The sequence below is a fragment of the Acinonyx jubatus genome, chromosome B4 (assembly GCF_027475565.1).
Source record: "Acinonyx jubatus isolate Ajub_Pintada_27869175 chromosome B4, VMU_Ajub_asm_v1.0, whole genome shotgun sequence".
NCBI lineage: Eukaryota > Metazoa > Chordata > Mammalia > Carnivora > Felidae > Acinonyx > Acinonyx jubatus.
Window position 1 is genome coordinate 66,948,121 of NC_069387.1, and position 25,035 is coordinate 66,973,155.

At 36.3% G+C, this 25,035-nt stretch overlaps 1 protein-coding gene across 5 annotated transcripts in view; it reads left to right on the top strand.

Moving 5' to 3' along the window:
• CNTN1 (contactin 1) overlaps positions 1-25,035 on the top strand; it is a 362,215-nt gene that overhangs the window by 68,020 nt on the left and 269,160 nt on the right. For 4 of the 5 annotated variants that reach the window (XM_053226130.1, XM_015085046.3, XM_053226129.1 and 1 more), the window contains exon 2: positions 15,809-15,856. The exons of the other annotated variant lie outside the window; for it this stretch is intronic. The gene's annotated coding sequence lies outside the window, so the exon portion shown is untranslated. The remainder of the gene's footprint in view (positions 1-15,808; positions 15,857-25,035) is intronic. 5 annotated transcript variants of the gene reach the window in all.

The following is a 25,035-nucleotide window of genomic DNA, read 5'->3' on the forward strand; positions in this document are numbered from 1 at the left end:
TTTGGGCTTATCAGCCTAGAGCTAGTCATTAAAACCATAGAAGTAAGTAAAATTGCCCATAGGAAATATGCATAGGAAGAAAATAAAACCCAAGACAGATTGCTGGGGGACGTCTGCATTAAAGGATGGACAAACGAGCTCACAAAGGAAACCGAAGCATAGGAACAAAATAAGGAGATTGTGGTGTGAGTTGGAGGAAGAAAACTTTTCCAAACAGAAAGGGGGATAAAAGGTGATAAAGCTGTGTAAAGGTCTTGCTTAAGCAAGATCAGAAGTAGAACTATCTGTATGTTTTTGAGTTGCTTGTAATCAGGCAGTTGACCTTGATGAGAAAACATTCAGGGCAGGGAGGGAGGAGAGAGCCATCTGCAGTGTTAAGGCCTGGACAGGGTGTGAGATCTTGGAGTTTACCAGTGTGATGGGGAAGCAAAGGTAGGTTGAAGGAGAGGGATGCAAGGTCAAAGGAGAAGGCAAAAGTTCCAGCTCTTCCTCTCAGAAGGTGGGTTTGGGATGACAAAACAGAGCTGCAAGTTTATATTATTATATCCCCCCAGACTTCCTCTGAAGTGCCTCCTGTTGTGTGGAGGGACTTAAATGTAGATGAGAGGCAGAGTCCCAAACATTATCTGTGTGTTTTGGTTTATTCTGTTATTCAGAGTTGTCGACAGGAAAGAAAAGAAGCATTGTTGTGAGTCACTATGCTTCATGTTCTAAAATCAGATAAACCTCTCTTTTCCTGCTTCAGTAGTCCTTCCTTTCTTTCATTGTTTTCTTACTTTCCTTATGTTCTTATTTAAAACAGGCTAGAATATTTTGTCTTTCCTCCACCTAAGATATAACATAAGGTTAAAATATTCCTCTCGTGGAATTTAGTATTACACAGTTTACTCAAGTTAATTATATAGTTTATGAAAAACCTTATGGTGCCAAAATATATTTTTATGCCTTAAATGAGCCCTCTTCCTTGAGAATACTTGTGTGTGTGTGTGTGTGTGTGTGTGTGTGTGTGTGTGTGTGTATATATATATATAGCCTGAGTGATACTCAAAATATTTAACTACAAAACAAGTCCTGTATCTATACTTATATCTGTATCTATGTCTATCTATTTATCCATATGTATGTGTTAGTACAAGCTTTCAGTAATTGATCTTCTATAGTCAAATGTGCATAACACATTACCCCATGGCTGTATCATCTCTTTTAAAGCTTAATATAATGTAGTCACCATATCTTGACACTCTGATATTCATGTCTATATAAAGTAACACCTTTAAAAAATTTAAGTCCATGAAAATTAATACCTCAATTTAAGAAAACTGAATTTCAGACTTCCATAAAGCAAACTGCTGATAAAACACTCTATGTAAACCTGTAGCCTATTTCCTTTTGAAACTGACTGGCTTGGCACTTTCTATTTGAAAAAAAAAATAGCAGTATGGTTAAGTGCACTTAATTTTTACTTTTATGTTCATCCCTTGGAACAGTGATGATTCAGTTATTTTTCCACTCTCTCAAATGCTTAAAAGGTAGATTTAAAAAAACAAGAATAGATGTATACACCTGGAAAATAATTTATTTTACATAGTACAGCATTTTTTTTTTACTTTCAAAGAGTTAAATTTGTGATGTTGTGCAGGGATTTCATTTAAAAGACCATTGTAGTAACCTGGGGGATAGCATGGGCCAAGTTGTTAACCATGGAAATGGTGACAAGTGGTCAGATTTTACATTTGTTTTGGGGTAGAATCAGGGCTTACATCAGAGGTCTGACATCTGTGTTATCACACAAAGTCCTTTGCTCAGAAGAGCCCATGCTTGGTTTTATGCTCTGCTGTTATCATCTTGAAACTCTTTTTCCTGTCTTTCTAGAGATACACTTGACATATAACATTATGTAACTTTAAGGTGTCCCATGTGATGATTTAATGCACATATATATTGTGAAATGATGTCCACAATAAAGTCAACACCTCTGTTACTTAAAAAGAGTGTATGCTATTGTGCACAGTAGGAAGCAACAGGGATTTAGAAAACCAAAAACAAAACCCAAATGAAAAAACAAAACAAAACAAAAGATGTTTGCTTTGTGATAGTGTTCAGAACTCTTTACTTCAAAAAAAAAAAAGTTTTTTTTTTCCTGACCTCTGCTCTGTTCATGTCGCTATTCTAAGTACTTTGTCGCAGGTATTTGACACAGATCTCCGTTCTTAAGACACAAATTGTACACCAAAGGTAGAATACAGTTTCAAACCAATGTATCAGCAGATATTAGGTTACGTGATTTATAATTTATATGTAATTATTAGAAACGTGTTAATATTGGACACAGGACTCTAGATAGGGTCCTGATCAAATACAGTCTTCATAGCACCTGTTTTTAGCAGCACACTTCATATCTTCCTTCCCTAAAATTTAAGCTTAATTGTAACAAAGATGTGTTTGACTTGTTCCTGTTGGTTATCACTGTATTTGCAATATCCAGAAGCGTCTGGCATATAGAACGAGCTCAGTAATTTTCTGTTAATGATTTTTATTATCCTTAACATAACTTCTTAATTCTGTGGTTACTGATGCAATTCTGTGGTTACTGACGCAATTCTGTGGTTACTCATACAATAAAACCTCTCTCATTAGTATTGACTCATATTCAACATTATCAATTCAGATTTCCAGATTTCAGTTTTTTCCTTCCTTGTTTTCAAAATCATGACTTCCCCATCCTATATGAATGCAACTGGAAACTAGTAGTTGATGCTAATTTACAAAAGGTAGCGAGACTCTTATGAGCAAAAACAGAATTGCAGACCAAAAAGATTGTAACACAAGTCACTTGACTGATGTCGGTGGGCTGAGTTGATCAGTGAAAAGAGATGAGTAGAAAACAACTTGGACTTGGGATAATGTCTTTCAAACCATATCTAAAAGTGAGGATTGTTAATGGAAGAAGCCTCACATTTGAAAGAGTTGCTTGAAAGATTCCTAAGCAGTATGGGCTTTGTGTGGTTGGAATGGAACTCTAAGGAGGTGGTAATAGTTACTGTGTCAGGAGAATTTCAAAGACCAAAATTCATTTTGGATGATTAAGGGAAGCAATGGATCTGTCAGTAGTTTTATCATCCCTGAGAATATTTGCAATTTCACAAGACAACACATAGTTGAACAATGATTACAAAAAATACCTTTGAGGTAGTAATAGTCTCCTTTCATGGAGGAAAACACTAATGGTGATCGTCAACTCCTGTGAGAATTTTAACAGACAAATAAACTAAAGGTGATAAAGTCAGTGCTTTGAAAAAGTACTTCACCTCTTCCCAGCCAGTCTAATTTCATGAATGCTTATAGAAATCACACATTAAATCTTGTCTCAAAATGTAATTGAATAATTCTTTATTTTTTCATTATGATAAAAACATTTAAATTAGATTTATATTCTTCCACTTTTAAGTTTTTTTTACCTTTCTTTAGCTTTTTTAAAAAAATCAATGTTTACTAAAATTTTGAGAAAGAAATTAGAGTCTTATGTACTTCTTTCTAATGTTTAATAAAAAAGTGGTTATTTTTCTTTGTCCGTTCTATGGAGGAGAGATTTGTTTTAATAACTACCTATTGTAGTTGAAAGAGAGCTAACATATTCAAATGAAGGGTTCAATTAAATGGTTTTAAAAATATAATATATACTTCTTTAGGTAGATTTCCTTATCTAAATCTGTTAACGTGAGAAAATTTAAGAACATTTCTTTTAATGTTTATTTATTTTTGAGAGAGAGAGAGACTGAGCACAAGCGGGGGAAGGGCAGAGAGAGAGAGGGAGACACAGAATCTGAAGTAGGATCCAGGCTCCAAGCTGTCAACACAGAGCCTGATGCCTGATGTGAGGCTTGAACTCATGAGTCATGAGATCATGACTTGAGCCGAAGTTGGACGCTCAACCAACTGAGCCCCCCAGGCGCCCCATGAAGAAGTTTTTAGATATGAGGTTTAATTACTTAGAAGCTTGGGTAGTTAAGATTTAGCTTTATGATTCTTTTTTTCTGTTACATTTTTGAATATGAAATAAGTATACAATTTCCCTTACATCTCTGTAAGTCTGATAACCTGATGAGGGGTAACATATATAGGTATGTTACGAAGAAACCATGGTTAATCTTCATTTTTGTACTGTTTGCTTTTTACTTAATTGAAGAGCCTTTTCTCTCAATTTAGGTAAGGCATAAACATGCTGTAAGTCTAGAAATCATTCTGAAAGAAAGTGTGCAGATATCTAAATTTGTGAATTTCACAAATGACTACGGAAAGAGATAGATCATTGTATGATGTTTGTTATTTGTAGGCACCAGTAAGTTTTCACAACCCAAGATTGAGGTTAAACACAAAGAACTAACACAATGACTACTTTGCATGGTATGAAATTGCCTTGGGATGTATGACCAAAAACAAGCAAGTGAACAAATTAAAGGAAACTGTAGAGATCAATATGAGGCAAAATGTACCAGAAGTAATATATTACTGCACAGTTACTCTATGAGTCAATTATAGATCTAGATAGATTCTTAATGTTATGAAACAAAAGCTTACTTGATTCATAGAATGTGGCTCATTAATTATCTATTGTAAAGGCTACAAAAGACTATTTAAGCCATTTGTCTCATTCCACATGATAAGCTGTAATGTTATTGCAGCACACCGCACTGGTGTTTCTGTATTATTTTGTTTTGTATTTCTATTCTCATGATTAGGTTCTGAGTTCTTGCAGCATTCTAAAACAAGACTAAGCATTCTTATGCTTATGTCCATTATTTGATGGGTAAGACTAAAGCCTCTGTAAATATACTAAAACTCATTGAATTTTATACTTAAAATGGGTCAGTATTATGGCATGCAAATTATATCTCAATAAAGCTATATCTCAGTAAAGCTGCTTAGAAAAAAAGAGAACCAGGACAGGATTTTATTTTTGCATCCACTAGTGATTTGTGACTTGGGATTTTTGGGTCTTCCATGAAATACAGTGGTGTCAATGATTTATCCCCCATTTTCATATTTTTCAACTTCAAAAATTTCGAATGAGCTTCTGTTTTTTTTTTAAAGAAAAAATCTTTTTCCTTTCTTCCTCCTTTTCTGCCTTCTAAATTTTAGATTAAAAAAATAGCCTGTGCCCTCTGTTTCTTTTTCTTGTTTTCTTTAAATGTTTATTTTTGAGAGAGGGAGTGTGTGCACAGGCAGGGAAGGGGCAGAGAGAGAGAGACAGACAGAGAGAATCCCAAGCAGGCTCCATGCTCAGCCCAGAGCCCAATCTCACAACTCCAAGATCATGACCTGAGCTGAAATCAAGAGGGACACTTAACTGACTGAGTCACCCAGGCACCCCTGCATACTCTCCTTCCACCTCTTTATCCCTCACCCTATTCTAGCCCCTTCCTTTACTATTGGATTGAGACTGACTTTACGGAATTCAGTAGTTACTCTTGAACTGCGAGCTGAAGTGATTGCTGCACAGTTCTCATCTTCCTGGAACTCCTTGAAGCAGGAGACATTCCTAAAAATCTCTTTTCACAGGGCACCTGGGTGGCTCAGGTCAGTTAAGTTTCCGACTCTTGATTCAGGCTCAGGTCCTGGTCTCGCATTTCGTGGGCTGGAGCCTGCATCAGCCTCCGTGCTGACAGTGCAGAGTCTGCTTGTGATTCTTTCCCTCTCTCTTCTCTCTGCCTCTGTCTGTCTGTGTGTCTGTCTGTCTCTGTCTCTCTCAAAATTAAATAAATAAACTTAAAAAAACTAAAAAAAAAACAAAAACCCAGAATCTCTTTTCATTAACACATGTTTTGTTTTAGCTTCAGTGATCCTGTTTTTAACTTGTTATATCCATTCTCTGATCACACTTTAACTTTCTTTCTGTTTTTTAGCTCATCTTGTAGATCCCACCACTGCTAGTCCTAGATTCTTCCCATGTATGTTCTCTCATTTTCTTGGCCTTAGCTCTTACACCTCTATGGAAATGACACCCATATCCCTGACTCTAGCCCTGACCACTCTCTTAGCTTTGGGTACATATATTCCATTCCTCTGTGACTTCTCCATCATCTGCATGCTTTGAACCTTAAAAATAAGTCATTTTCCTTCTCTCCCAAGACTCTATCTCCCAATCGTAATATAATGTTTATATATCCAGTCAATCATGCTGTAATGTTCAGAGTATCTTTAATTCTGCTCTCCTTTTTCATCCTCTGTATCCGTTTTCATAGTAATAAACTATTCCCAGGACTTAAAGGCAGGGAAGAGGCTGATGTTACATATACAGTCTAGGAACACAGACTTCCCTCAAGACCTTACTCTTTGTAACCTTCCAGGTGGCCATCCTGGTACAGATTTCCTTTAGTATAGTGTAAAAGAACAAGGTCACAGGACTGAAGCTATCATATATGGCACATTGCTGTGAATTACAAAAGGTTGCTTATAAAATATATATTCTTTTATCAGAAAAATTTTCCTAATACTGATTTTGTAAGACACATGAAATTTATTGTTGCCTGTGGAAAATTTCTACAATAAGCATACCTATGTCATCTGTGCCCTTATGTGTTGTAAGAGTTCCATAACTTGCACAATCATACAGAGTAGCTCTAAGTATAGGGCTACATTGTTCAGATCCTGGCCTTAGAGTTTAGTAGCTATATAACCTTGGTAATTTACTTAGTCACTTTAAATTACAGATTCATGACCTATAAAAGGTGACTAATAACATTATCTCTTTCAGAGGATTTAGAAGGGTAAAATAGGAAAAAAAAAGGGTACAAGGGTAATTTAGGAAAAAAATATATATATAATTAGAAAGTTCAAATTTACCTACAGATGTTCTCAGTCTACTGCTTCAGAGGCACAAATCATTAAACATGCCAGATTGTGAAATTCTTTACACTGGAGAGGAGATGAAACTACTGTTGTTTTTAACAGCTCACCCTATGTCATTGAAAATTTTGTCTTTGAGAATATTTCATTTAAGGACATTCTAAAAGAGCTAGAGGAGCAGTTGCCCTATTTTTCCAATGAGTAAATGTGTAGCTCAGAACCTAATGTTTCTACTTGAATGTTGCTGCTAGCTATTTGGACAAAACAATGAGAAGGCTTTTAAGGTACTACAAGAAAATGTCTTGACTTCATCATTTCCAAGTTATGATTATATTTTATTTTTCTCCTATTTCAGGGTCAGCAAACTACAGGCCAGGGGCCACATCGAGCCCATGTACGGTTTTTGTAAATAAAGTTTTGTGGGGACACAGCTACCCACATTCATTTATGTATTGTCTTGCCTGCTTTCCCACTGCAATGGTAGAGTTGTGTAGTTGTCACAGAGACCTGTTGGTCCACAAGCGTAAAATATTTACCATCTGGCCCTTACATATAAAGTTTGCTGACCCCTGCCTTTTGATAGTTTTAAAATATTGCTTCAGTCAAACGTCCATTTTGCTCAATTCTACACATAGAAAAAGAAAGATTGGATTGATCTGGAGTCTAGTGGGTCTTACTCTTTCCTCCAGAATATCTTTTACTGATGAACAGTGGAAACCTAGGTGCATTGTGCTGCCTTAAAAGCATTCAGTTCCTTAGGTTTTACCAAAAATAAGACAAATGAAAAAACCCTAAGGCAGAATAACCTGTTCCTTTACCCCAGACTACTGGCATTATCTAGAAAATGCTTCTTATACGAAATAAGCATTTAATAAATATCTTTTCCCTTCTTTTGACATTAAAAAGTGATAGTAGGGAAAAGCTGCTTAATATCAATGAACCATCTATTTGATGACACAGTGAGTGACTTAGTTCACTGTTGAAAACAAATTTGGATTGAAACTTGGGGAATTCTGTTAGTACCTGTCTTGTTCATTAAACCCAAGTGGTTGAAACCATGCCTTTCACATGGGAAAATAATCTCTATTTTGCAAGATTTCTAACATAATAATGTATGTTAAAAACTTGGTAAATGAGTATTTCTCAATTAATAGCTATTATTTTTATTTTAAAGATTAAGTTCATTATTTAAAATATATCAAATTATTTCAATTTACCCTTCAAAAAGTCTACTTAATACTCAATTTCCTGTTTTTTTCCAATTACTTAATACCTTCTGTGTATTCTTATTCTTTAAAATGAATAAAAATGTAACCTTCCTCACCTTTTTTTACCTCCCACCTGAAAGAATTCTACAAAGAAGATTTATAATTTAAAACCATTTTTTTAATGTTTATTTATTTTTGAGAGACAGAGAGAGAGCGAGCGAGCATTGGAGGGGCAGAGAGAAAGGGAGACACAGAATCTGAAGCAGACTCTAGGCTCTGAGCTGTCAACATAGAACCTGACATGGGTCTTGAACTCGTGAACTGTGAGATCATGACCTGAGCTGAAGCTGGATGCTGAACCAACTGAACCACCCAGGTGCCCCTAGAAGATTTATAATTTAAAAGCTAGTTTTTAATAACTTTTGTGTGGTGTCATTTGGATGTGTCGATACACCTAAAGTTATAGTTGGTTATGAAGCCCAAGAATATATACTAAGCCTTAAGAAATTTACTTCTTTGTCAAGCTTTCCAATGTCCTAAACCCATGGTTATGGATTGGGCCTTAACTGTAAGTACATTCTCCGAGAAGTTTGCTGTCACTTAAGACATTCTTTGTAATGTGTTTTAGAGTCAAGTCATGAAAGTTTAATTTTCTATTTTAACTGTGAAGCAGTTAAGAAATATTTGGGGATCCAATATAGAAAATCCTCAAAGTTAAGTGAAAATTGGAGCAGAAGGGAAATCCCTTTTTAAAAGAAGAAATTGATTTTTAAAAATATCATTTCCACTGATACCAAAATAGAGCTACAATCAAAGTACAACAGGATATATTTTCATATACAAGCATAGTTCAGAGCCATCTAGTTCTGGTTTCTGCTCCTATCACAGTTATGAGGACTCATTTTTGCTGGAAATCTAAATATCTATAGAGTCAGTGTAGTTTGGGGGCAAATATAAGGGTTTTAAAGTTAGAATGTAGTCTGGATTCCTAAAATCTTCAGGACCATGTATCTTTCTTTTGAAAAGATACTTCAGACCAAAGTATAGTTTGTTGTTGTTCTTGTTTGTTTTTGTTTTTGTTTTGTTTTTTAATATTCTATTATAGGTCCTGTGAAGCTTAAAATTACCTAGTCTGGAGACTATAGTTTATCAGTACAGGGTTAAGGAAGAGATGTTTATACTCTTATTATACCAGGATCACTGCTCACCAAAACAAACAGCATATGCATGTGTACTAGAACTTGAAGTAATTGAAGCCAGCATGAAGTATTTATATACAGTAAGTGTAGTCTAAGAGGAACATACTTTGGGGAAAATTGTAAGAAGTTAGGGTTGGAAAAGACAATCATGAGGAGCCACTCGTCTCACAGTTTGTGGAAGGTGGAAATACTGGAGAAATTTCAGACTTGTTGCGTGCACAACCCAGTTGGGAAGAGGCATATTAATCAACTGAATGATTAGGCTTTGAAGTTTAAGGCCATTAGGGATTTGGAATATTAGAGATGAAAATTCTGAAGCATCAGCCAAGAATTTATTGAGTTGGCAATTCTGTGGGAAACTACAATACGATTCTAGGATATCTGACGTATGAAGTAAAATTTGAGACGTTTTCTGATACTTGTCTTTTGTATCTTCATAGAGATATAAAAGTGTGGTGTTTTCCTTTTTGTTTTGAGAAACAAAGGATCAAGCCTCATTTTAAGGTTCATCTCCAAATTCCATGAATCAAAAGAGAAGAACTTAAAATAGGAGCTCTATTCAAGCTTCTTGTTTTGGTTAGGGGTTCAGGGCTCATAGAGTAGGAAGATGTGATCTATTTCCTGGAATTGATCACACCAATGGGTAGATTTTCTTTTTTTTAATGTTTTAATTTAAATTCTACTTAGTTAACGTGCAGTGTAATATTAGTTTCTGGTGTACAATATAGTGATTTAGTATTTCCACACAACACCTGGCGCTCATCATGACACGTGTGCTCCTTAATCCCCATCACTTTTTAACCACCCCCTCCCCCCCACCTCTCTTCTGGTAACCATCAGTTTGTTCTCTGTAGTTACAGGCCCGGGGGTTCCTGGGTGGCTCAGTCTGTTGAGTGCCCAACTTTGGCTCAAGTCATGATCTCATGGCTCATGGGTCCGAGCCCTAGGTTGGGCTTTGTGCTGACAGCACAGAGCCTGGTCTGGATTCTCTGTCTCCCTCTCTGCATCCCGTCCCCTTGCACTCTCTCCCTGTCTCTCAAAAATAAACATTTTTTTAAAGAGTCTGTTTCTTGGTTTGCCTCACTTTCTCTTTTTTTCCCCCATTTTCTCATTTGTTTTGTTTCTTGAATTCCACATGAGTGAAAAAATTGTCTTTTTAAAAGAATTTTTATACCAGGATGATAAAAGGCTCTCATTTATTAAGGTGGCATGACTCATTAATTAATCAAACTTTGTCTTAGACTAGAAAGTAATAATGTGCTCACTAGTAAAGTTACCTGTTAGTAAGAGCTGTCTCATTCATAAACAACTAAAAGTAGGAGCCAAATACATGATACTAAGTTGGATGTAAAACAAATTCAAGATCCTGAAAATGTAAGTAAACAGCACAAGCAATGTTAATCTAGGGATGTAAGCAATGATTGTATCAGGCCTCTTAAACCATCTGTGCATGAGTAAAGTGTTAGGAACAGGTGAATTCACAACCATATCTGGGAAAAATGGTTTCAGATGAGACAAAGGGAAGAAAAATTTCACCTAAGCCACCAGAAGACATAATGACTCTGCCCTCCTGCACTTGTGTCTCTAACATTGCACATCTTAAAAAAAATTTTTTTTAAGTTTACTTTTTGAGAGAGAAAGAGAGAGAGAGAGTACAAGCAGGGAAGGAGTAGAGAGAGACAGAGGATCTGAAGCAGGCTCTGTGCTGAGAGCAGAGAGCCTGATGCAGGGCTCGGACTCAAACTGTGAGATGACCTGAGCTGAAGTCGGACACTTAATCTACTGAGCTACCCAGGGTCCCCTGCACATCTGTCTTGATCATTCAAAATAGAAAATGTAAATCTCAGTTCAGGCTGAGCCATTGAACATGACCCTGTTCCTATGTTGACTATGTGTCAGAGATCCTTGGACAAACTCTCCTTTCCTTTCCTAAGGGTTCCATTAGAGATAAGTATACCCAACCCCTCCCCCCACCACCCTGCCATGTATAAGAATAACAGTGTAGTTTAAATCTTGTTACTTTGTTATCTTATATGGGATAAGGGGAGAATTGTCCTTGTTCTGCCTCCCATGAAATTAGTCACCAAAGTGAAATACTGGTGCCAGAGAATCCGAAAGTAGCATCATTGGGTGAATATAGCAGCATAAAAAACCATAAATTTAATTGTCTCTGTGTGTACCCTTTGTCTTCTCAATTGTACTCTATTATAGTCAAAATGGATCTTTATTGATTTAGTTAATGCCTCTTTATATTTTGGCTTCCGCATCTGATTTCATATTTTCTTAGGAGAAAAAAAATAACTTCCCCTTAGAGTGGCTATATAAATGATCAAAAGAAATGAATGAGTTTTAGAAATCGAATGCTCTCTTTTCTGTCCTCTTTCTATTGCTTTTCAGCAGTCATCTCATGAGATTAAATGGTATGTAGAATATTACTTGGGTGCAATCTTGCCTTGTCACAAGAAATTGTCCATCCTCGAAGTTCAATTTTGTGACAGAATATTTTAGTTGATTAACTTGTCAGGTCTGCTGTAAATAACAAAATATACTGAGTTCTTAAGGAGAGGTTTATAATGCTCCTGCATGAAAATATTGAATAGTAAAAGTATGTCTGGAAAACATATTTTTTTCTCCCCAACTCATCACATGATTTCCTCCCTTAATTAAACACACACGCACAGACACACACACACACACACACACACACACACACACACACACAAAAGGAGTTCGAAAATGCCAACTCTGCTCTTTTTTTTTTTTTAATTTTTTTTTCAACGTTTATTTATTTCTGGGACAGAGAGAGACAGAGCATGAACGGGGGAGGGGCAGAGAGAGAGGGAGACACAGAATCGGAAACAGGCTCCAGGCTCTGAGCCATCAGCCCAGAGCCCGACGCGGGGCTCGAACTCCCGGACCGCGAGATCGTGACCTGGCTGAAGTCAGACGCTTAACCGACTGTGCCACCCAGGCACCCCACAACTCTGCTTTTTTAATTGACCAGAGGAAAAGCCAGTGTTACCTTCCTGCATCTTAATGAATCCACCAAACGCTCTCCAGTCCTCATCTGGTTTGCTGTCTGTAGTGCTGCACACTTTTGCTCAGTCTCCTTCCTTGCACACATCTTCTCCTTTGCTTCTGTAATGTCATACTCCCTTGGATTTGCCTGATTTCTTGGTTTCTCTACAATCTCCTTTGCTGGTTCGTTTTCCTCTGCCCATTCCTTAAATGTCTGCATTTGCTTCAGGGCTCTGTCGTTATTAGTCTCTCCTCTCATTTTCCCATCTCTTCTACCTTCTGAGGTGTAGCTAAGTCTTTAACAGCCCAGGTCATGTAAACCAACTACTCAGATTTTATCATGTGCATTAGTTTTCTATGCTGTATAACAAATAATACAAACTTTATGGCTTAAGACAGACCTTATTTAGTATTTTACAGTTCCCTGGGTCAGAAGTCTGGGTGGGTTTCAATTGGATCCTCTGCTCAGGGTCTCAACAGCCTGAACTCAAGCTGTTAGCTAGGACTGAGGGCTCATCTGAGGCTTGAGGTCTCTTCTGAGCTCACTGGTGTTGGCAGAATTCAATTTGTTGTGGCTATAGGGCTGAATTCCCCGTTTTCTTGATGGCTGTTTGCCAAGGGCAGTTCTTAGCTCTTGGAAGCTGATTGCAAGCTCTGCCATGTGGCCCCCTGCATAGGCCTTCTCACGCTTTTAATCTCTGGTGGCAGGGAGGACCTCATTTCCTCTGAAGGGATTGACTGATTAGGCCAGGCCCACAAAGCTCTCCCTTTTGGTTTTGATTAACTCAGAGTCAACTCATTAATAACTAAATCATGAGAATTATATCCCATCACATTTACAGGTTCTGCCCTACACAGGACAGGACATTGTACAAGGTGTGAACATCATGAGTTGGGCATGTTGGAGGCCATCTTAGAATTCTGTCTGCTATACCCTAGTTCTGCCATTTACTAAGTCTGTGAATTTGGGCTAATTCTGTAATTTCTTTGTGCCTTGGTTTTCTCATCTTTAAAATGGGATGATAAACAGAGTACTCTTTATGGGGTTATTGTGAGGATTAACTGAATTGAAACATGCAAAGCAGAACAGTGACTGATACATAGTAAGAGTCTGCAAAAATTCTGTTATCATTGGGGTGCCTGGGTGCCTGGGTGGCTCAGTCAGTTGAGCATCTGACTTTGGCTTAGGTCATGATCTCATAGTTCATGAGTTCAAGCCCCTGTGTCAGGCTCTGTGCTGACAGCTCAGAACCTGGAGCCTGCTTCAGATTCTCTCTCTCTCTCTCTCTCTCTCTCTCTGCCCGTCCCTCACTCACACTCTGTCTCTTTCTCTCTCTCAAAAATAAATAAACATTAAAAAAAATGGAGACACCTGCTTGGCTCAGTCGGTTGAGCGCCCAACTCTTGGTTTTGGCTCAGGTCATGATCTCTCAATTTCGTGAGTCCAAGCCCTGCATTGGGCTCTGTGCTGACAGCTTGGAGCCTACTTGGGATTCTCTCTCTCCATCTTTCTTTGCCCCTCTCCTGCTCACACTGTCTCTGTCTCTCTCAAAATATAAATGAATAAACTTGAAAAAATTCAGTTATCATTGTTACTCTATTTTCTCCCCATCCACTCATGGCATCAGTGTTACTGATATTCCTATGACTTCCAAATGTCTCCAGTCAAGATCTCTGAGCTTTAGACACTTAAAATATCCTAATTCATATCTCCACTTGTATATCTGATGAGCAATCTAAGTACAATTTGTCTAAATCTAAGCACATGATTTCACTTGCAAACCTGATCCTGGCTAGTAATTCTTATTACAGTAAATAGTACTCCTTCATGAAGTTCCGTACACTCCCCAATTTCTTCATATTTTCCTACTATGCATTCATTCAAAAAACATTTGTTTGGAGTATCTGCTGTGTGCAAAGTATTGTGGCAGAGGATATAATGGTCAGTAAAAATTGAGGTCTCTACCTCATGTAGTTTACAATCAAGTGAGAGAGACAGATTATAATCTATCGCTCCAAACTTATTAAAACAAACCAGTTTTATCAATTTATTTTGCAAATATTCTAGTCCAAGGCACTATCTTTCTTTCCTGAACTAGAGCAATAGCCTTTCAACTGTGTTTCTACGTTCACTCTCCCTCCACTTTCTCTTTCCTCACCAGAGCTGCCATCTTCAAGATCACACTACCACACTCCTGTGTATAAACCTTGCAGTGGCCTCCTGTAGTCTGTAAGATAGAAACTCATCTTCCTCATAGCCTGCTAAGGCCCTGCATGACCTCGCCAGCTTTATGCACCCCTACACACCGCTCCATTCCTGTTTCCACTTTAGCAGCCTTCTTCCTGCTTCTCAACACTGCCACACTTGCCCTGCCTCAGCACCTTACACCTGCCTGTCCTAAAATGGGCATTCTCTCCTTCTTGACAACTCTATCTTTACCTGGTAACTCTCAGCTCAAATTTTATCCCTGTCCTTTATCCTCCCAGTTTACTAAGTGAGGATCCCCACTGGAGTCAAGGTACTTTATGAGTCTTCTTCATGACATTTAATGTGGTACATAGTTATGTATGAAGTTGAGTCATTACCTGATTAATATCTGCTGTCATTCTTGGAGAGGGGTGTTTGATGCAAGATCTAAAAGATGAGCTTCAGCCATATGTAGAGCTAGGTTTTACACCTATGTTTTGTTTATGAGGGAATATGACATGGGCTGCATTTTAAATGGAAAGGCTATTCTCACAATGTGTATTTGATGGGACAAGTTTTCTACCTCTGTGTCGATTCAGCCAAGCTTACCCTAACAGTATTTGAGAGGAAACATTTGTGGTTATGAGGGGTACTAAAGACCTGGACAAGAATGTGAAAATATTCTGTAAACTGTAAGACTTAACACAGAGTTTTTATTGCATTTACTGTTGTTAATATCACCGAAGTATCAGTTTATCCAAAACCTGAGCTATGTTGAACTTAATCCATTTGATTTTACCCAAATATTTGATTTCCTCTGTGAAATGTTTTAGATTTACCTGTTTTTTCCCCTTAAGTTTGTGTGTATGTATACGTATTAGTGTACTATCAATATGTATACATACATCTGTAATGTGCACACACAAACACAGTATATACAATGTGGGTATGGTGTATATACAGGCTTCTCTAAAATATATTCCAATCTAGTGTTCAGTATCATAAAATGGGACCAGCTCAGCAGCTATTACCCTGTTTTATTTAAAATGTTTATTTTTAGTTCAATTTAATGATGGTGAATAACAGGATATTTGGACTCTGAGCCATCAATAGGCTTTGCAAACAATGAAAAAATCAAATCCCTTTAACTTAAAAGTGCTTACTGATTTTATAAATGTATTTTGCAAATATGCTAAAATTTTACTGTGATGGTGAAAGCAACAAACAAAAGCTTGTAGAGGATTAAAATGCAACTTTTTTTTGTAGAAAATGTTAAAAATCATTGCTCAAGTAGCTATACCTTTGTCTTCAAGCTAATTGACTATAATTTCATAATTATTGATTTGTAGATATCCAATTTGGATCATTTCTGAAGCTGAATTCAGAACAATCTTAAGGTAAGGTGTTTACTTAGAGAAAGAGAGATAGTGTGTGTGTGTGTGTGTGTGTGTGTGTGTGTGTGTGTGTGTTACAGAATAAAAAAATCTGATATTGAAAATGATATTGATTCCATTTTAACTTATAATATTTCTCAACTTAAAAAATATATCAAAACATATGATAAATAGCTTGATGACTACTTAATAAATGTCCTCTAAGTGTCCTTTCTGCAAATGCCCATATGAGCAAATCACTGAAAATATACAAAACAATTAGAGTACAATTAATACTAAATAGTGTAATGCTCAATGTTGCTGAGTTAATAGATGTTGGAATGAGCTATCAGATGTGGGCTGAATAATAGGGACGTATCATGGAATTAATAGTAATAACAGTAACAATAACACCAACAGCGATAATAATACTATTTACTTATCATTATAATCCAGTCTACTAAATACTTTATAAAAATGCTTTATGTCATACAGTCTTTACAAATTTCTTAAGCCAAAGTATTATTATTCTCGTTATTATTGTTAATATCATTTTATAATGAGAAACCCGAGGCATGTCTAGAGTCATGTAGCTGGTGAGTGGCATGGTTACCAGCTGAGGTCTATACCACACCACGTTTTGGTTTCCTACCACTATATAAACTGCCTGGGGAAGGTAAGAGTTAAGCAGCATGTTGTGAACCTTGGATTCAGAAGAGAATGAGAAGGGAAGTTTTTGCAGTATGAAGGCCACTTAACAAAAATGTGAAAGGTGATCTAGATATTCCCTGTGCTTGAGTGACAAGTTGGAATGAAGAACATTTGAGGAAAGTGTAATGAAAATTGTGTAGCCAGAGCAGATGGAGCTTATGGACATATTTTGGTGGATAAATACCGAGTGTTCCAGTTTCATCTTTATTGCCCTCTACCCGAAAACTACTAATCTGGATTTTTGCTATTATATAGTTGAGTACAGTAATCTACAATCTGGTCAGGGTAGCCAGTTAAAAAAAATCAATTAGCAATAAAATACTAGAATTAGGAAGGATCATTGAAAATTATGTAGTCCTGTGAAAGCATGAATTGACAGCCTACTCCTGATAGAGGCGTTAGAAACAGAGAGGCATGCTATTACCAAAAGACATGAAAGTAAACAAATATTACAGGTCTTCATGGTAGATTAGATAAAAGGAATAAAGGGGAATGAAGAGCAGAGATGGTTTCAAGTTTATTACAGCAAAAAAGAAAAACTACAAAACTGATGAAAGGGAAATATTGTGAGACAACAGAGTAAGTTTGATTTTTCTTTCTTGCATCCAAAATGTCAATGGAGCCCCACATTCATCTATCCTACAGGACACAGAAAATTACATGAAGAAAACAGGTGAAGATTGGGTTCTAATATCATTAAATGTATTTTTTAAGAGACTTTAGAGTGGATGATAACTGTGGAAGGATTAGTATAAAAATAGAAGCACATGGGCTGATTTTTTTCTTTATTTTTTTATTTTCTTTTTAAAATTTTAAAAAGTTTTTAATTTTAATTCCAGCATAGTTAATATACAATGCTATGTTAGTTTCAGCTGTATAATATAGTGATTCAACAATTCTATATAGTACTCTGTGCTCATCATGATAAGGGTACTCTTAATCCCCATCACCTATTTCACCCATTCCCCCACCACCTCTCCTCTGGTAACCATCAGTTTGTTCTCTAGTTAAGAGAACAATACTTAAGGAGTGTTTCTTGGTTTGTCTTGCTCTCTTTTTTTCCTTTGCTACTTTGTTTTATTTCTTTAATTTTGCATATGAGTGAAATCATGTGATATTTTTCTTTCTCTGACTTATTTTGCTTACTCTCTAACTCTATCCATGTCATTGCAAATGGCAAGATTTCATTCTTTTTCGTGGCTGAATAATATTGCATTATATGTATATCCTGCCTCTTCTTATCCACTTATCTATTGTTTGACACAGGGTTGCTTCCCTAATTTGGCTATTGCAAATAATAATACAATAAACAGAGGGGTGCATGTATCCCTTTGTATTAGTAGTTTTGTATTTTTTTTATAAATATCCAGTAATGCAATTACTAGACCATAGGGTAGTTTTATTTTTAACTTGTTAGGGAACCTCCATAATCTTTTCTACAGTGGTTGCATCAGTTTGCATTTCCACCAACAGTGAATGAGAGTTCCTTTTTCTCCACATCTTTGCAAACACTTGTTATTTCTTGTGTTTTTAATTTGAGCCATTCTGAGAGGTGTTAGGTAATATCTCATTGTAGTTTTGATTTGTATTTCCCTGATGATGAATGATATTGAGCATCTTTTCATGTGTCTGTTGGCCATCTGTATGTCTTCTTTGGAGAAATATCCGTTTGTGTCTCCTGCCCATTTTTATTTGGATTATTTGGTTTTTGGGTATTGGGTTGTGTAAGTTCTTTATATATTTTGGATACTAACCCTCTGTCAGATATGTCATTTGCAAATATCTTCTCTCATTCCATAAGTTACCTTTTAGTTTTGTTGATTGTTTCCTTTGTTGTGCAGACGCTTTTTATTTTGATGTAGTTCCAATAGTTGATTTTTGCCTTTATTTCCCTTGCCTCAGGAGACCTCTAGAAAGAAGTTGCTATGGCTGATGTCAGAAAAATTACCACCTGTGCCCTTTTCTAGGATTTTTATGGGCTCAGGTCTCACATTTAGGTCTTTAATCCATTTTGAACTTGTTTTTGTGTATGGTGTAAGAAAGTAAAGTGGTCCAATTTCATTCTTTTGCATGTATGTAGATGTCCAGATTTTCCAATACCATTTGTTGAAGAGACTTTCTCCCATTATGTATTTTTTCCTCCTTTATCAAAGGTTAATTGACCATATAACTGTGGATTTATTTCTGGGTTTTCTTTTCTGTTCCATGGATATATGTGTCTATTTTTGTGCCAGTACCATGCTCTTTTGTTTGCTACAGATTTGTAATATAATTTGAATTCTGGAATTGTGATGACTCCAGTTTTGTTTTTCTTTTTCTTGACTTTGACTATTCAGGGTCTTTTGTGGTTCCATTCAAATTTTATGATTCTTCAAGTCCTGTAAAAAAAGCTGTTTGTATAGGGATTGCATTATATTTGTAGGTTGCTTTGGGTGGCATAAACATTTTAACAACATTTGCTCTTCCTCCATGTGATGGAATGTCTTTCCATTTCTTTGTGTTGTCTTCTGTTTCTTTCATCAGTGTTTTATAGTTTTCAGAGTACAAGTCTGTCACCTCTTTGGTTAAGTTTATTCCTCAGTATTTTATTCTTTTTGGTGTAATTGTAAATGGTATTGTTTTCTTGATTTCTCTTTCTATTGTTTCATTATTAGTGTATAGGAGTGTAAACGATTTCTGTACATTGATTTTGTATCCTGTAACTTTACTGAATTCATTTGTCAGTTCTAGAATTTTTTTTTTTTTTGGTGGAATCTTCAGGTTTTCTATATGTAGTATTATGTCATCTGCAAATAGTGAAAGTTTTACTTCTCCCTTACCAATTTGGATGCCTTTTGGGGGCTGATATTCTAAACACCATTTTCAGTTGAACATTTTAAAAATAAAATATAACTATGTAATGCTGAAAAATGCATGTGAGATAATGCAACCTGATAATAGTCTGACCTTTTATGCCTAATTCTAAACTTGTAAACTTTTTGTTTGTTTGGGATTTCTTTGGCAATATAATGTTGATTTTTTTAACTAGGTAAATGCAAATTACTTAAAACTCAACTCTGGAAAACATTTATTTTAAATGCTGACAATATTGATTGCCTTTCATTGAGTATTATCTTGTTAATTATGCTTCAGGTAAAATACAATTTAAAATCACTTTTATGTCAGAATGAAAACATCCATTGTGTAATGAAATATGTGAATTAGACGATAAACAGGAAGAGAAAGAAAGAGAACAAGCTCAACTTAGGCTACAAGTTAATTCATTTGGAGTGAAGTCTGATTAAGGCTGGCTTACAATACTATAATATTTTTTATAATACCATAACCGTTTTTTCCTAGGATTAGTAAAAAAAAGGACAAGTTGAAATGATATGTACTACAGAATTATAAACTTCTTACATTTTACTAACCATTTTCACTCATAGGTTAAATTCATCAAATATTAATTCAGGACCTAAATTTAGTGTTAAATTCTGGGTCTACCACATTTTCAATAGATACAGTTCCTCTTTTCAAGATGCTCAGAGTCTAGTTTAAAAAAAAAACAAATATGTAAACAAGTTATTATAGTATAGTGTAATTCCTTGCCGTAGAAGCAAAGGGATAGGATTACTTCTGATTCAGTGGATCAGGACTGCTCATAAATATCAGCAAGGGAATGTGGAGCTTCATAAGCCTGAAAGAAGATATACTTCTGAAATTTGGATTTAAGCTTAATCATGTTTTAGAAAACTCTAATGTTAGTGCAAAAACTAACAGTAGGCTTTGAATTTCTTAGAATTTGATTCTTAAAGACTGTCATTTTTTTTTTGTTTTGATTGCAGTCTGGAGGAGAGTCTTCATATAATGGACCATCTATTTTTAGCAAGTAGGGATTTAACATGTGAAACATATTGCCTGCGATTTGCTACTGATTTTCCTTGACAGCAGTACTATCAAGAATGTTACTTGTTAAGTGCATTAAGAAGCTGACTGGGAAAGCTATCACTTTGTTAACAGTTTTACTTAAGTAATTAAACCTTTGTTATATAAGCAATGGGATGTATTATTTCAATTTATAAAAATAAAGTTGGATAGGTTTAAAAAATAGGGAGACAGTTCCTTTTCTGGCAGTTGTTAAATGAAAAACTGTAAAAATATAACTACGAAACCCTTCTTTTAAAATGCTTTTCTGAGATGGTAGGAAAGTAAAGACTCTAAAGAGGATAAAAACAAAGCAAAAGCAGCAACCCTCAGAGGAAAGCAAGGCCAAAGCTGGGGAGACAAGGTGAAGTCTAGGGCTAGTCCAAGTTGGAGTGTGATAGATGGTTTCTCAGGAAACCAGGATCCTTAAGGACAACAGTAAGAGTAAGGATGCACAAGAAACCCACCACTGAGAAGGTGCATCCAAAAATTGCCTATCTAGACTTTGACACTGAGTGAAGTGACACAGATTTGCCCTTAGAATTCAGAACTTTTGGTCAGCGTTCACTGGGATTTGGTGGCAGATTCACCTGTGTGATCCAACATATTTCATCCACTAATTTAGAATGTTTCTGGATTCACAATTGGTGGGAGGAAGCAAAAGAAATAATTTGCCACATGAATCTAAATTCAACGTTTTCAAGATAAATTTCTAGAGAAATTAGTTAACAAGTCAAAACTACAAAACATAAAGAATAAAATGGATTTAAAAGAAGGCTGGAAAAAGCCATGGCAGAAGATACAGTTTTAAAAGGTATATTATGCTACAATGACCAGATTTGGAAGAAAAATATGTTTAATACTGTATTAATTTTCTATTGTTTCCATACCAAATCACCACACACTAAGTGTCATAAAACACACAGATTTATCACGTTACATTTCTATAGATCAGAAGTCTAAAACGAGTGTCACCAGATACAAAGTATAGCCAGGATGCATTTCATTCTAGAAGCTCCAGAGGAGAATTGAATTGTTTTCCTGTTCACTTGGCTTCCTGGCAGAATTCAGTTCCTTGTGGTTGTAGGACTGAGCTCCTTGTTTTGTTGCTGGCTCTAAATTGAGGATTTCTCCTAGCTTCCAGTTGTTATCTCATGCCTTGCATTGGTCCCACCTCCCCTGCTTTTTTTTTTTTTTTCCAAAGCCAGCAATAGCAGGTTGAGATCTTCTCACATCCTATCACTCTGACCCCTTTCAGTTCAAGTTGGCAGTATCTTTGGTTGTATAAAATTCTCTAGAACTCTGTGGGTGTTCCGTGGATGGAAGGATTCTATGGAGGATTCACCCCATTAGACAAGAGCCTCACCAACAGATCTTAACAAGAAAATCTCTTCACTATTTTTGGCTTTGGCTGAGATGGCTGAGGGTGTCTATGATCACTTCCTTAATCTCTTTAAAGAGTCTTTTTTTGCTACAGAATACTTTGCTCTCTTGGTTTTTCTGAACAATATTAGAAAACTAATCACTTAGTTTTAAATAAAAATTGCATTAAAATAATCTTTTAATTTTAGCATCTTTGCATATTTGGGATACAGATAGGTTAAGAATTTCCAAAATCCTCAAGCCCTGGTTCCTTTTTGTTTAACAGCTTCTCCTTCTATTTATCTCTCTCCCGTCGCATTTTACTCTAAAGTGAAAAAAAAAAATCAGCCTGCACCTTCAATATTTTGCTTGGAAATCTTTTCAGCTAAATATTCAAATTTATTGCTTACAAGTTCTGCTTTCCACATAACTGCATGACACAGTTTGTACCACTATGGAAAAAATTCCTTTCGTCTGGTTTCCAATAACATGTTTTCATTTCCTTCTGAGCCTTCAACCAGCAGCATGCTTAAAATCTACATTTCTGTTTAGTCTGTTCATGACCATTTATGTTTTCTTCTGAGAAAATATAGAATTTCTCTGTAATGCTTGCACTTCCTTCTGAGCCCTCGTGGACAGTCTTTAAAGCCCTTCTTTCTGCTAACAGTCTATTCAAATAAATGTCAGCTTCCTCCCCCTGCCTGCCATGCTTCTCAGAATTCTTCTAACCTGTGCCTGCTGCCTGATATCAAAAATCAGGGCCACAGTTTTAGATATTTGTTACAGCAACACCTCACTCCTGATACTGAAATCCATATTATTTTTCTACTGCTGCTAACAAATGACTACAAACTTAATGGTTTAAAACAACACAAATTTATTATTTTCCAGTGTTCTAGATTAGAAGTCCACTATAGTTCTCAATGGATTCAAACTTAAGAGTGGCAGAAATATATTCCTTTCTGGAGGCTCTATGAGAGTATCAGTTTCCTGCTCATTCAAATTCCTGACTGAGTTCAAATCCTTATGATTGTAAGGACTAGGTCCCATTTTATTGATGATTATAAGCTGAAGCTTGTTCTTGGCTTCTAGGGGCTGCTGCATTTCTTGGCTCATGGACCCATCCTTACCTTTCAAAAGCCAACAACAGTGGGCTGAGTCCTTTGCACTTTTCATCTCTCTGACCAATTTTTCTGCCTTCCTCTTCTGCTTTTAAGAACTCATGTGATTAGACTGTGACAATCCAGACTTTTAGGATAATCTTACCATCTCAAGTAAGCTTACACTGATTACATCTTCAAAGTCCCATTTGCCATGTAAAATAATATACTCACAGATTCCAAGGACTAGATCACAGGCATCTGGTGGGGGGGGGGGTGGGGAAGGGGGATATTATTCCAACTATCAAAAGTATATTTAAAGAAATGTTTGTGGGGCCCCTGGGTGGCTCAGTCTGTTAAGCGTCCGACTTTGGCTCAGGTCATGATCTCACGGTCCGTGAATTCGAGCCCTGCGTCGGGCTCTGTGCTGACAGCTCAGAGCCTGGAGCCTGCTTCCGATTCTGTGTCTCCCTCTTTCTCTTATCCTCCCCCATTCAGGCTCTGTCTCTCTCTGTCTCAAAAATAAATAAACATTAAAAAAAATTAAAAAAAAGAAATGTTTGAAAATATGAGCAAGAAACTAGAGAGTGTAAAATGAGAAGTAGTTTTGGAAAAGAATCTAATAGAAACATGTTATAACCAAAACTATAAACTTAAAGAACAGTTTAGTAGGACTGACCCAGCTAAAGAGAGAATTAGTGATCCAAAGAAATGGCTATCAAAGAGAGAAACATTATAGGGAGAAAACAAAAAGGTAGAATTTACCAGAGAGAAAATAGACCATGGAATGGATGATGAGCAGAATAAAGATATAATGTATGTAATTGGTATTCTCAATGGAGAAAATAGAAACAAGGAAAAGGAAATATTTGAAGAAGCAATTGCAGAGAATTTTCTAGAATTGTTGAAAAATACTTAATTGTCATATCCTGAAAGTCCAAGGAAACTGAAAGAGCATAAATTACAAGAAAATTACATCTGAACACATAAAAATTAAACCACAAAATCCGAACAATAAAGAAGAATTGGCAGGAGTTAGAAAAACAACTGCTAAAGGAAGGGCAGTTAGGTTAATGGTTGACTTCTAAATAGCTAAAATGGAAGCCAGAACTTTTGGGATATGGGATCTATTTGGAAGATTCCCTTTCTCTGGGAACAGCTTCTACCTTATTCTACCTACTTTTATCTTCCAATTACATGTTATTGTGAAGGCCTTCTTTGCATTTCTTCACTCAGCTCTTATTTATTTTCATTTTTTTTAATGTTTATTTATTTTTGAGAGAGAAAGACAGAGTGCAAGCAGGGGAGGGGAAGAGAGATAGAAGGAGACCTAGAATCCAAAGCAGGCTCCAGGCTCTGAGCTGTCAGCACAGATCCTGACGTGGGGTTTGAACTCACAGATCGAGATCATGACCTGAGTCGAAGTTGGCTGCTTAACCGATTGGGCCACCCAGGCACCCCTCTTCACTCAACTTTTAAATACTGTGTAACATTTCCAATATCTAACAAATATGAGCATAAATAAATGTGTGATATTTTTAACTACCTATTAATTCAACAGATATCCATTATCAGCTCACTGTGATGCTCCCTATACCCCAGATTCTACTCTAGGCACTAGGGATATTAAAAAAAAATCTATCCTTCTGTCGTAGTATCTATTTATATCAATTTTTTATTAATTATAAGTTATGAGTATAGCCATACCATTATTATTACTTGTAAGGTGACTTCTCTCATTTGTCATTTAAAATCCTTTACATCTTTATAACTTTTAATTTTTTTTAATGTTTTTATTTATTTTTGAGACAGAGAGAGACAGAATATGAGCAGGGGAGGGACAGAGAGAAGGGAGACACAGAATCCAAAGTAGGCTCCAGGCTCTGAGCCGTCAGCACAGAGCCCGACGCGGGGCTCGAACCCACGGACCGTGAAATCATGACCTGAGCCGAAGCCAGATGCTTAACCGACTGAGCCACACAGGTGCCCCTATCACTTTTATGCTATATGATTTTCAACAATTCTGTGGACTCTCCCTAAATGCTACAGTTCATGTAGGACTTAGTGGCTATTATCAATGAAAAGTAATTTGTTTAGCACCAAATTTGTGCTCACTATTCTGTTTGG